Source organism: Lynx canadensis, chromosome C2, assembly GCF_007474595.2.
Source record: "Lynx canadensis isolate LIC74 chromosome C2, mLynCan4.pri.v2, whole genome shotgun sequence".
Lineage (NCBI taxonomy): Eukaryota > Metazoa > Chordata > Mammalia > Carnivora > Felidae > Lynx > Lynx canadensis.
In genome coordinates, this window is record NC_044311.2 from 106487504 (window position 1) to 106501234 (window position 13731).

The 13731-nt window shown below is 35.2% G+C and overlaps 1 protein-coding gene across 2 annotated transcripts in view; it reads right to left on the minus strand.

The window, feature by feature from the left end:
* Nucleotides 1-13731, minus strand: part of ALCAM (activated leukocyte cell adhesion molecule) — a 214814-nt gene that overhangs the window by 144971 nt on the left and 56112 nt on the right. The gene's annotated exons all lie outside the window — the stretch shown is intronic.

A 13731-nucleotide genomic window follows, 5' to 3' on the forward strand; every position in this document is an offset into this window, starting at 1 on the left:
ATGTTCTTGAAAGGATTTTCTAACTTAAACATAAACCCTAAATGAAAATAAAACAAAGTTTCTTCTCAGTGTTTTCTCTGTTTTGCCTTTACTTTTCTCTTGTGTTTCCATGCCCTCATTCTATTCCCCAAGCCAATACACCAAGATCCCAATGACCAGGACTCCCAAAGAAACTCACACCTCTCCTCTACTGCTTGAAAAAAATATCCTGGGACAGGAGATCTGAGATAGCATAAAAAGAAAAGCAATTTGTTTGGTTTTCCGATAGAGGTAATTTATGTAGAAGCGTGAATGGACTTAAATTTCCAGTCTGACTTGCTTTAAAAAAAAGAAAGGGGGGGATTATTAACATAAATGGATCCTGATTAGTGACAGGAGGTGGTAGGCCTAGTGCTCTTTGCTAACTTCTTCCCTAGGGCATGTTGTAGATAAGAGATCAGTAACTTGGCAACCCTTTAAAGACTGTGCCTTTTTTTTTTTTTTAATTGGCAGTTGCTTATTTCCTAGACCTGAGCTTTGAACTGAAAATGGGGACATAAAGGGGACACTCTCCAGCCCCTGAAGATGAGAAGTTAAAACATAAGGATGTTTTCTCCCAACCCATACCCGTGCTCCCACCACAACTACAAAAAATTAAGCAAAATAAAACAAAGTAGAGCAGATCTGTAAACACCCTGTGCTACCCTAGAATGAGCAGTAATCAACAAACATTTTGTTTTTTAGCTTTAGAATTGTTCAGCAAATGGTTTATTTATTTTTCCTATTACAAGGGCTGCCTCCTAGAAGGTGCTTTCCTTTCCTGTTTTCTGTTCTCTTGATTTTCCTGCCCTAAGATTGACTTAGGAGTTGACTTGGGTGCTATTCCTTATAAATCCACATCTAAACAACTCCCAGATGTGTTCTCTCCTTATCTCCTTATCTGTCTTACACTGATCACTTAAATCTTCAATGATTGGTAGAGCTCCTTGCAAATACTAAGTGACCTTTACATACTGTTAAATGAATGATATATAGATGATATTTTCCCCACAGGAATACAATAATATTGTATATCCAAATAATCTTTAGAAAGAACAAGTTTACCCAATGTATGGCCATAACATATTCTTTTGAATGCAAGATAAGTCAAATGCTGCAGTCTAACAGAAAAAAAAAGTCTTAATTTTTATTAAAATGAAAATAAGGAGAAAAGAATTTAATACAATCAATAGCTAAAGATTACTCAAGTTTTACTGAAACTTCAACTCAGTTGATGAAAATTGGTTCTGAGGTATTAACATTTGATATTTTTCATCTTTACAAAGGCACCAGTCAAAAAGTACTTCTAAATTTTGTCATTCTTATATGTTTTTTTTTAAATAAGATTTACAAATGAGGCTAAAGACGAAAGGATAGCACTCTCAATCAGCCACAACAGTGTTTTCTGACAGAATTCATTTAAGAATCTCTCCTATTAAAACAAAATATTGTTAAAATAATTTGTAAAAATTATTTACAGGGCTAATGATCAATTTTTAAGAAATTATTTCTAAATATTTTATTTTTTATAATCATAAACTAAGAGGAAAGACCATGATAGTTTGTTTCACTTGGTATTTTGAACTTCTAAAGCTAAACAGGAAGTAACTATCATCCTAAAGATGATCCGTGCTTAGGTTGAGAGTTTTTAATTCAACATATTGATTTATGCCTTGAAGTAAATAAGTAATGAAGTGAGAGGACAGAAATAGCATGCAAATTCAGAAATTACTAAATATAAGGCTTTGAAAACAAAACTGCAAAGATGCTGAAATAAAATGATTTTCCTTTTCAGAATAGTGTCATATGAAAACTTAGTTTTAGAAATTTTCAAAAAATACTTGAATGTTAGTTTAAAAACTTTGTATAGTAAAAAGTAAAATGTATGTACTCTTATTAATTTCTTTCCATCTTTGTTTTTTTTTTTTAATTTTATTTTTTTGTAAATTTTTTTTAAAGTTTATTCATTTTTCAGAGACAGAGACGGAGTGTGAGTGGGGAGGGGCAGAGAGACAGGGAGACACAGAATCCAAAGTAGGCTCCAGGCTCTGAGCTGTCAGCACAGAACCCATTGCAGGGCTCAAACTCACAGACCATGAGATTATGACCTGAGCTGAAAAATCACTCTTAACTGACAGAGCCACCCAGGCACCCCATCCATATTTGTTTTTTTAAAAAAAAAAGAATTAGAAGAAATGATGTTATTGATGTAACTTAATCTAGTTTTCATTTTATTTGCATTACTTTCATCAGCATCTAATCATGGAAACCTTAACTTACATTTCCTATTTTAGTTTTTATGCAGTTATTTATATGCATTTTCTTCCTATGATGATGTAACAGAGTAAAGTGTAAAGAAGAAGAATAACAAAAAGAGACTAGACAACGTTCTACAAATTCTTCTAGGAACTTTCACATAACTAACTTTAGTTAAAGACAAACTCAAAACCAAGAGGAAGAATTACTGTTATACACAAAAAGAGTTCATATGATTTAAGACAAAATAAGTTGTAATATTAGAAAAATAATTTATTAATACTTATTAACTTTTTAAATTATATTTACAGACTGGAACTGTAAAAACATTCCTATAGTCACCCTTTTCCTTCTTTGTCATAGCCAAATATTAGCAATAAGAACAACAAAAACAGCAAATTCTGTGGCCATAGGGACTCTATTCTTTATGAAGCAACTGTACTTTTTGCCCTGACCATCAGCTTAGAAGACTCCTTCAGGAAATACAAAATAGATCACAGAAGTTATTCACTCTGCCTTGGGATTGGATTCACTCTATGCCCTGAATACTTGTTTCCCGATTGTAGTGCACCTGGCCTTTCCAATTCTAGATCAACACTTGCTGCAACTTTTCATTTTAGAATACAAAAGGCTCAAAATTCCACACTGAGCCCAAATTCTTCACATCCTCAATTCCTATTCATTTGTATTACTTGTATTATGACTTCTCAACAGAATCATAAATTCATTTTAGAAAGAGACCATTTCTTTATCCAGATCATAGTAAGTATAATTCATTGAGTGCTTACCATGTAGAAGGTGAATTCCATGATTTTTTAAGATATAACAAAAACACCCAAGCAAATAAAATGGTTTTGTTTTTCCATTTTTATTGATAATGAAACTGAGGCATGTAACAATTGCACAAGCCACTCAAATGATCTATGTGGTCCAGAATTATATATGTTTGTAATAACTAATAAGTAATTTAAAACCTCAGAGACCTATTTACTTTAAGGATTCTAAAATTCTTTTGTTCCTGACTACTGAGAAGTACAAATCCTCTGTCATTTATCCTAATTTCCTCATTCATTACCCAGGTACTAATAAGCACGGAGCCAAAGTCTCCCCTTTCAACATTTGGCTGTTCACTGTCTAAGACTCTGCAACCATCTCATCCTATCGTGAAGAACAAACACTTTCACCTATTTTGCAACTGCTATATAACATCCCAATTCCATATACCTTGGTTGGTAATTGACATATTTCAATATGTTTTTAGTATAATATCTTTAGTACATGAACAGTTCATCATAGGGATAGGAGTTTGACATTTTTTTCCCATTAATCTACACTTGCCAGATAGTTAAGGACTGATGTAATGTTCAAGTACTAAGAATTTTAAGAGAATAATAAAGCCTATTATATTTAGTAAAATGTATGACATAGTGTAGGTTTAAAAATTCTATTATTAAGTTGTTAGAGGTTTGTAACTAGTATAGACAACAATCGTTAGGAGAATAAAACAAAATCCTTAGCATTCGTCCACAAAATTATAATATGTAGAGGTGAGAAATCTAGTCTTGAATTAAATTTGAATCCAAATAGCTCCCATATCATGAGATATATTATTCTAATTATTATAGACCAATGTTGGTATCTCCCCAAAATTCAGATGTTTGGGTTCTAACCCCCAATATGATGGTATTAGGAGGTGGGGCCTTCAGGAGGTGATTTGGTCATGAGAGTAGAGTTCTTACGTATGAAATTAGTGTACTTATAGATGGACTATAGAGCTAAAGAGATCAGAGTGCTCCCTCATCCCTTCTGCCCTGTGAGAACACAAGATGTCCATCTCTGAACCAGAAAATAAGACTCACCAGACATCAAATCCACTGATGCCTTGATCTTGGACTTCTGGAGTATGAGTAATAAATTTCTGTTGCTTATAAGCCACCCTGTCTATAGCATTCTGTTATAGCAGCCTGAAAGGACCAAGACACCAGTATTTCACTGGAGGTCAACATACAACACTATCTCTCCCACCAGAATAAACAATACCAGACAAGGATTTTTCTATGTTTTGATCACTTCTGTGTTCTCAGTGTATAGGACACATAGTAACACTCAAAATATAGTTGTTGAAAGAATGGTGCTTTCCTTTTTGGCTTCCCCTTTTCATACTCTTTGACTCTTTATTGAAATGGGTATCTATTGCTTGAGCCAGCCCAGCAGTCATTCACTCTCCTGGGAACAATACCTTGACTGTCACTACATCATCACTCCTTTCCAGGTCTCAAGCCTATGTAATTCAAGCAAGTTGACACTGTTCCCACCCCTAACCTTCACAGGTTCCAGAGACAAGTACACACATAATCTGGCCAATAGGAAGAGTCCTCTGTTGAGCCATATGAATGGTTCAGATGGCATGTGATCTACACTAGGCCAAGGAGACTCAGCAGAAGATATCTAATTGAAACTATTAAGAAAGAGCTTTTTACACTGAAGTTGCTGAGTGGATGGACTGCCATTCTGGCTATCTTAACATACCATGGCAAGAAGTTGTCCAAATGAAGTCAAAATAAAAAACATCAAGCCAAAGAATAGTAAAATGTATATTTTCGCATCATATAAGTTCTGGACTTCCAGAACTGAAGCCAGTTCTAACCTATTATTTTGAACTTATATGATCCATAAATATCATTTTTATAAATCTCGTTTGAGATGTATTCCTATTATTTGCAGCTGGAAGAATCATAACAAATATATCCTCGAATACCAATGCATTAATTACTTAACTACTTATTCTCCCTATACACAGAAGAATTAATAGTACCATGCTGATGTTAAGTCACCTAACTATGGAAGGAAAACAGTGATAGTCATAGCAATACTCTTAGAAATATCCAGCAGTACAAAATCAGCATACAGAAATCTGTTGCATATCTATGTAACAATAATGAAGGAACAGAAAGAGAAATCAAGGAATCAATCCCATTTACAATTGCATCAAAAACCACAAAATACCCAGGAATAAATGTAACCAAAGAGGTAAAAGATCTGTATTCTGAAAATTATAAAACACTTATGAAAGAAATTGAAGATGATACAAAAAAAAAAAATGGAAAAACAATTCCAGGATCACGGATTAGAAAAACAAACACTGTTAAAATGTCTATACTACCCAAAGCAATCTACACATTTAATACCATCCCTACCAGAATACCACCAGCATTTTTCATAGAGCTAGAACAAACAATCCTAAAATTTGTATGGAACCACAAAAGACCCTGAATAGCCAAAGCAATCTTGAAAAAGGAAAGCAAAACTGGAGGCATCACAATTCCAGACTCCAAACTATTATTACAATGCTGTATGCATCAAGACAGTATAGTACTAGCATAATATTAGAAACGTAGATCGATTGAACAGAAGAGAAAACTCAGAAATGGACCCACAAGTATGTGGTCAACTAATCTTCATCAAAGCAGGAAAGAATATCCAATGGACAAAAGACAATCTCTTCAACAAATGGTGCTGGAAAAACTGGACAACATGCAAAAGAATGAAAGTGGACCACTTTCTTACACCACACACAGAAATAAATTCAAAATGGATGAAAGATCTAAATGTGAGACAGGAAACCATCAAAATCCTAGAGGAGAACAAAGGTAGTAACCTCTTTGACATTGTAGCAACTTCTTACTAGATAGGCCTCTGGAGGTAAGGGAGACAAAAGTAAAAATGAACTATGGGGGCCTCACCAAGATAAAAAGCTTCTACACAAGGAAGGAAACAATCAACAAAACTAAAAGGCAACCAACAGAATGGGAGAAGATATTTGCAAATGACATATTGGATAAAGGATTAGTATCCAAAATCTATAAATAATTTATCAAAATCAACACCTGAAAAACAAATCCAGTTAAGAAATGGGCTGAAGACATGAATAGTATTTTTCCAAAGAAGACATCCAGATGGCTAAAAGACACATGAAAAGATGCTCATCACCACTCATCATCAGGAAAATGCAAATCTACAATGAGATATCACCTCACACCTGTCAGAATGGCTAAAAATAACTACACAGGAAATATTGGTGAGGATACAGAGAAAGGGGGACCCTCTTACACTGTTGGTGGGAATGCAAACTGGTGGAGTCACTCTAGAAAACAGTCTGGAGTTTCCTCAACAAGTTAAAAATAGAAGTACTCTACAACCCAGCAATTGCACTACTAGATATTTACTCAAAGGATACAAAAATACTGACTTGAAGGGGCACATGCACCCTGATGTTTATAGCAGTAATATGAACAACAGCCAAATTATGGAAAGGGCCCATTCATCGACTAATGAGTGAGTAAAGAAGATGTTGTATTTATATACAATGGAATATTCTCAGCTATAAAAAAGAACGACATCTTGCCATTTGCAGTCATGTGGATGGAGCTAGAGTGTATTATGCTAGGTGAAATAAGTCAGACGGAGAAAGCAAATACCATATTCTTTCTTTCATATGTGTAAACAAAATAGATGAACATAGGTGAAAGGAAAATAAAAAGAAAGAGACAGAGGCAAACCATAAAACAGACTCTCAACTGCAGAGAACAAACTGAAGGATGCTGGAGGGGTGGTGGGTGGGAATATAGGCTAAATAGGTGATGGGTATTAGGGACAGTACTTGTTGTGATGAGCAATGGGTGTTATATGTTAAGTGATGAATCACTAAATTCTACTCCTGAAACTAATATTACACTATATATTAACTAACTAGAATTTAAATTAAAACTTGGGGAAAAATGCCCAGCAATGTTTGTGTCCTTTAATTTACTTGGATAAAATTTCATAAGGAGAAAAAATTGCATTATTTTTTTGTCAACAGCTCTAGATAGTATATTTTTCCTTGTGTGACCTGCTACTGACTTCAGCACTGCTGACTATAGAACTGAAGTAAGTTTTATAATTAATCATTACTTCTTTTTTTGTCAATAGCAAACAACTGGTGGCACGATTTAAAAACAGAGAAAGAATACTTCATGTTTTAGAAAGAGTTACAATTTATTGTATCATATAGAAGCCTAAAATGGCGTCAGGAATAATGAACCTATATACTTTCATTTTACTGTTGAAATAAATTAAGGGACTTTTCTAACGTCTCATCACTGACTAGTAGCAGAGGCAAGAACTATAATATAGCAAACCATACTATGATTTTACTTATTTTTATACTGCAGTTTATTTCCAGAAACTTGCTTTTAAAAATTTTTTTTTTCAACGTTTTTATTTATTTTTGGGACAGAGAGAGACAGAGCATGAACTGGGGAGGGGCAGAGAGAGAGGGAGACACAGAATCGGAAACAGGCTCCAGGCTCTGAGCCATCAGCCCAGAGCCTGACGCGGGGCTCGAACTCCCGGACCGCGAGATCGTGACCTGGCTGAAGTCGGACGCTTAACCGACTGCGCCACCCAGGCGCCCCAGAAACTTGCTTTTAAATCACATACATAAGAGTTCAAAATATTTATTGAAGCTTAGAATTCTATTTACATAGAGAAAACTGGTTCACAATTTCTGCACACCTGTATTGTCACTTGGATGAATGACAAAGATTTTCATAGTGTGTTCTAAGAGCTCATTAAACAATGATTTCGTTAATACCTTCAAAATTCCAAAATAAACTTATATAAGAGTTAAGAAATAAACTGATTCTTTTCTAGAGAATTGGCTATCTTTTAGGTCAATGGAACTTAATTTGTCTAATACTACTTAAGTGTCCTAACAAATTTAATCTATTCCTACTTACCAGGAAGAATAGACTATGAATTACTTTAGTAATTGCCCAAGAGGATAAAAAGGCCAATGTAGAATACATTTACATATATTAAGATATGAAATTTTTAGTGAAGGAAACTCAAAATCTGAGACAAAATATTCTCTGTATTATATTTTTTGAAATAAGGACAAACCATTTTAAATTAAAATCTAATTTAAAAGAAATAGATCTTAGCAAAGCTAACTTTAAAGTGGAAGCATATTTCAGTCTACCATGCACTACAGAAAACTAATACAGTTCATTAAAATGAGATCTTATGTATTTGAAAACTTTCCCAAAATTATACTTGGTTTTTCTCACTGTTTTCTCACTTCCATATCAATCATAAAAGCTAATTATAGTCACATGAAATAACCATAGTATGGGACAAATAAAAGTGCTTTGAAGTTCCTGGATGAAAAGCTCTGTGTTAATGCAACACATTACTAATTCCATAAATACCAAGGAATTTTAAAAGGGAGAGTCATTTCATAGGGGAGAATAGATTATAAGTTTGATATAAATCATAAGGAATTCTTAATACCAATGGCACTTTAGTCACATTTTAAGACCACTCCATCTGATAATTGAGACCCTTGCATATATCCCCATTGGCAGGGCAATGAAGTAACTGATGTTGAGGGAGAGAAATCAGAGTAAAAATTGTTCTTGATTAATCATTCAGTCTTCTTTCTGGGAACAAATCCAGAGCACTTTTCACAGTGGGATAAGGACTAACTGGTAGATTTGTTCATCACATGCCCATCACAAAATTTAAACACACTGTCTTCAGTCCAGTTTTCAATGTGTCCGCTTGTCTGGGAGTGTGCATGTATTTCTTACCATGATGGAAGTAATGTAAAGTTCTATTGGAGACCTCAACCTTCTACTCAGCACTATCTAACAGGTAAAGGAGGAATGTGGTGGCTTAGACATAACTCTTGTTTACAGACTCTATACAATATGATATTGAGACTCTTCTAGTGAAACACCCTGGCTGGAATACCAGAGTATTTCATTGAACCAAGAGGTGAAGCTCATATCAAAAACTGCACATTGTGAACATGCATTTATCAACTGGACCTGTTTGTCCTTTATTGACTTTGGCGCTGAGGACCTGGCATTATCTAGGATACCTGGTGACAAACATATGGCCATAACAATAGAATCAAACTAAGAACGTTTTTTAGAAATGTATCTCACAGTATAGCCTGATATTATAGCCATAAGCAAGAGTTTTCATCATCTCTGGAAAGAGGAAAAAGTGATACTTAAACTGAAGTTGAATATTTGGAATCCTGTTTTCTTCCCTATGTAGATATTTCTCAAAGCTCAGAGTGTTCTAAACAAAGTTCACCAGCTTAACTTGTGTGTGTATGTGTATACACACATATATGTGAAAACCTTCTTCACGTAGAGTGGTTATCAAACCAATGTTAACGTACGCTCCTGTTACATTTCAGAGAATAGGAATAGAACAAGAGTATATATAAATCCTTGCAATAACATAACTTGTTTGTGCTAGTCATTTGTTTTGCTCAGACTCTGAGGATGATTTCTTTTCTAGTATATATTTTCCCATGCCTACATTTGCCTACAAAGTGATAGTATATGGTAGATAATCTAAAAGTTGAGGACAGGGGCGCCTGGGTGACTCAGTCGGTTGAGCGACCAACTTCGGCTTGGGTCATGATCTCACAGTTTATGGGTTCGAGCCCTGCGTCGGACTCTGTGCTGATGGCTCGGAGCCTGTTTCTTATTCTGTGTCTCCCTCTCTCTCTCTGCTCCTTCCCTGCTCATGCTCAGTCTCTCTCTGTCTCAGAAATAAATAAACATTAAAAAAAATTTTTTTAAGTGAGGACAGCATCCCAGCATATGATGATAAACTTTCTTTTTAGTTTATTTATTTTGAGAGAGAGCACACACACGTATGCACGCACACGTGCATAAGCAGAGGAGGGACAGAGAGAGAAAGAGAGAGAGAATGTCAAGCAGGCTCCATGCAGGGCTCAATCTTACAACCATGAGATAATGACCTGAGCTGAAATCCAGAGTCAGATGCTTAACAGACTGAGGCACCCAGGTGCCCTGACAAAAACTTTTTTAAAGGTAGCTAGTAGGACATTAAACATTAAGTAAATGTAAAAGTGTTATCTTGGAAGTCAGTGATATCAAAATATTAGTAAGGGGTTTGTTATGTGTGAGGCACTGTGCTAAATTTGACATTTTATTTATCAGTAAATTTTCATTAAAAATCACATGGGATAGATATTACACTTCCTTTTTACAGATATGGAAACTAAGGCTCACAGAGGTTAAAAACCCTGCTAAACCAAAAGACAGATCAGGATTTCAACTCAGATCTCCCCGGATCTGAAACTCTTTTGTCTTTTTTTTTTCTTTTTCTCTACAAAGTGTTGCCTCAAACATAAGCAGCTTTCTAAGGGAAGTGTAATAGAAACTGCTGCTTTCAGGAGTGTATTTAGCACAGAAGATGTAAACAAAGAAGTTTATGTTTAATTACAGCTCATACATTATTTTCAAATGTTTTGAGAAAAAAAGATTTCAGTTTTTCTACAGACAAAATTAGGATTTGATATGCATGAATTCTCAAAGGCTTATTTTATTTTAAACAAACACTAAAACAACAAATTTGCAAGTTGTATGTTTTGCAATTGTCAATAACTATTTGAAAGAGCATTTCCATGGAGTCCTCTTTATAAGGAAGAGTTTATCCTTTCCTAAATACTAAGAACAGACTATTCATATGTCTAATTCTGGCATAAATGTATATGGAAGAGATTTATCAGCTTAGCTAATTCTTTCATTTTATAGACCTGTTCATTATTATATTTCAAGTTTTGCTGCATGAAGTTCTCATTCATATTGAAAATACATCCCATTAAAAAGCATTTGTTCAATAAGATTTCATTATAATCCGAGCTGTGCGTGGAATTGAAAAGTAAATTACCATCTTATACTTTTAAATGATTTGGTCCTCAGTTTGGAAAGAACAGCTTTTGAAACATGACAGTTAATGATAATGCTACACTTCTACTTACTGTCATAATTCATAACAAAAACAGAGTGGAAACTGATTTCAAAAACAATAAACACACGCCCAAGAGAGCTTAGATGTTTTCCCTTGCATAGTTATGCACGGCAGATTGATTGCTTTAATGGCCCTATTCTTTATCCTTCCTTTATACACATTTACTATGTGCCTTTGTAGTTCTTTATACTAAAGAGGCACAATCTCTTTCCCCACTTCTTGAATCCGGGCACACCTGGTGCCTTGCTTTAGCCACTGGAATGACAGTAAACAAGATGCAGAGAATTGAGAAAAGCACTTACACGTTTCTGCTCTCTGACCCTTATCCATCGCCACAAGAACATGCTCAGCCGTTCTCCTTCATGAGAGGCAAAAGTGGACCAGGGTGGAGTTGCCCTGTTCTGTCTCGTGAGGCGTAACCAGTGCCAGGTGATCCCCCCAACCACTCTCCCACTCCTCCCACACCTGCCACATAAACATATGCATGAACCCGGGCAAAATCGGCCAAACTCAGCACAGATCAGCTGAATCCCACAGACTCATGAGCTAAACAAATGTTTATTGTTGTTTGCTGAGAAGTTTTGGTGGTAATTTATAACATGCCATTACATGGTAATATCTAAGTTATATACTATGTCTCCTTTCATTTTCTTCTTTCCAAGGGCATAAGTGGAGTTCTGTAATTAAGGATTAAGTCCATCTCAATAAAGTACATTTTCTATTTCTTAATTAGGAAATAGCCCTCAAGCATATTTCTAAATATTTGTTTATTTTGGGGGAGAGCACAAGCAGGGGAGGGACAGAGAGAGGAGGACAGAGGATCTGAAGCAGGCTCTGCACTGACAGGCTGACATCACTGAGCCGGATGTGAGGTTGGAACTCATGAACCGTGAGATCATGACCTGAGCCAAAATCGGTTGCTCAACCAACTGAACCACCCAGGTGCCCTGAGCACATTTCTGTATTTAGGTTCACATTAAGTTAGCATTTACTGAGCATTTACTATGTTTTTGGCACTGCACTAGAAACTTCCAAATATAATAAACAGTTCAAAAGATAATGTCTGAAACTGAGCAACTGAAGTAGTAATGAACTATAATCCAAACCATAAAATAAATATACATAAGTAAATAAATAATAGATAAATCTCCCACGCAGAATAATTCCAAATGATTTAGGTAAATATCCTACCCTAAAGGAAGTGGAGCATAAGTACCCACTTCTAAGTGTGAGCTGCACATACTGCCTTCCTTCGAAAAAGCACACAGCAGAAAGAGTGGAAAAGATAATGGAGAAGTCTGACAAACCCACAACTCAACCAGGTGATCAAGATGAACCTCAGCAGTAACAAATCACGTTGATAGTATTTATCTTTGATGTAATAAGAACTGCATTTTGCCTGTGTGGTTTTCCTCCCCAAAACCTTTAATTCCGATCACAATACCATAAGAAAAACATCAGACAAATCTCAACAAAGGAATATTCTGCTAAATACTTGACCAGTACTCCTCAAAACTGTCAAGACCATTAAAAAAAAAAAAAAGAGGAGGAGTCTGGACAACTGTCATAGCCAAGAGCTTAGAGAGATATAATGACTGAATGTAATGTGGAATTCTAATGTTCTAGAAAAAATGGATAAAAATTCACAAAGCTTGAATAGGAACCCCTGGATGGTTCAGTCAGCTAAGTGTCTGACTTCGGCTCAGGTCATGATCTCGTGGTCCGTGAGTTCAAGCCCCATGTCAGGCTCTGTGCTGAAGCTCTGGAACCTGCTTCAGATTCTATGTCTCCCTCTCTCTCTGCCCCTCCCCTTCTGTCTCTCTCTCTCTCTCTCTCCCTCTCTCTCTCAAATAAATAAACATTAAAAGAAGTTAAAAAAAAAGAAAGTTTGAATAAAGTATGAACTTCAGTTAATAATTATGTAATTATTATCAGCTCATTAATTGTGGTACATGTATCATACTAATATGTTAACAATAGAGGACACAGTATGGCGTATATAGGAACTCTCCCGTTTTCACAACTTTTCTATAAATCCAAAGATGGTCTAAAATTAAACTTTCATTTAAAAATATAGTGCCCATTAAAATACATGTCAATAAAGTATGCATTTTTTGTAAATTATCATTCACCGCTATACTGCAGAGTGAAGATTTTGGTTGGTTTTACACGTCTTTTTGTTTATATATTGTTGATTTGCTTTTTTTTAAATGTTTGTTTATTTTGAGAAAAAGTGCACGCATGAGTGGGAGGGGCAGAGAGAGAGACAGAGAGAGAGAGAGAGAGAGAGAGAGAGAGAGAGAATGCCAAGCAGGCTACTCACTATCAATACAGGGCCCTACATGGGGCTTGAACCCATGAAGCATGAGATCATGACGAAATCAAGATTCTGAGGCTTACCTAACTGTGCCACCCAGATGCCCAGATTTGCTTGTTTCATTATCTAGTTAGGTTCTATCAGACTTTCAGGCACTTTTTTTTCCAAACCTGAAAAACTGTAATTTTACAAACAGTATTATAGACAAATTAATTTTAACTGATTGCTACTTTAATTTAGATCATTAATAAACATACAGTATCTCACTCTGAAAGTTAAAATAAATATATAGGCTAAGA